Source organism: Varanus komodoensis, unplaced genomic scaffold (assembly GCF_004798865.1).
Source record: "Varanus komodoensis strain SLA01 unplaced genomic scaffold, ASM479886v1 scaffold2, whole genome shotgun sequence".
NCBI lineage: Eukaryota > Metazoa > Chordata > Lepidosauria > Squamata > Varanidae > Varanus > Varanus komodoensis.
In genome coordinates, this window is record NW_025335568.1 from 21,063,582 (window position 1) to 21,064,221 (window position 640).

Below are 640 nucleotides of genomic sequence, written 5' to 3' on the forward strand. Positions count from 1 at the left end.
GTACAATGAAAACAACATCTGATTAAAAAACATATAACAATCAACAAAATGCCACTGAGGGATCAGATCTAAATAGATGAAAACAATACTATAAAAATTACACAATATAAAACCACATTTAAAAAATCAATTAATAAAATGTCTGGAGAATAGGAGCATTTTTGCCTGGTGCTGAAAAGATTGTAGTGATGGCACCAGGTAAACTGCTCTTGGAAGACCATTCCATCGTTTCTCGGCCTTTTGGCTAAGATCAAGTGTAGTATCTGTTCTTATCAGTTTAATATCTGATACATCCTCTATTTGAGGACTATATATTACATGCATTTTTGAAATTGGGAGATGGAATAGGGGCTTGCTCCATCAAAAAACAAAAGTTGTGAGCCGCCCCGAGGCTTTGTTGCGATGGGGGCGGCATAAAAATGTTTTAAATAAATAAACAAACAAACAAACAGGGGGCAGCGACTGAGAAGGCTCCTCTTCTATTGGCCATTCTCCTTACCTCCTTGTAGGATGGCTCTCTCAGAAGGGCCTCCTCCCCTGATCTTAGGGACCAGGTAGGTACATATGGGAGCAGGCAGTTCTTCAGGTATCCTGGATCCAAGCCATTTAGGGCTTTATATGTTAGCAAAAGCACCTTAAA

General features: G+C 39.4%; 1 pseudogene; it reads left to right on the forward strand.

Moving 5' to 3' along the window:
* The first annotated feature begins 224 nt into the window (after nucleotides 1-224).
* LOC123023236 lies at nucleotides 225-402 on the forward strand (annotated as a pseudogene).
* Nucleotides 403-640: the final 238 nt, after the last annotated feature.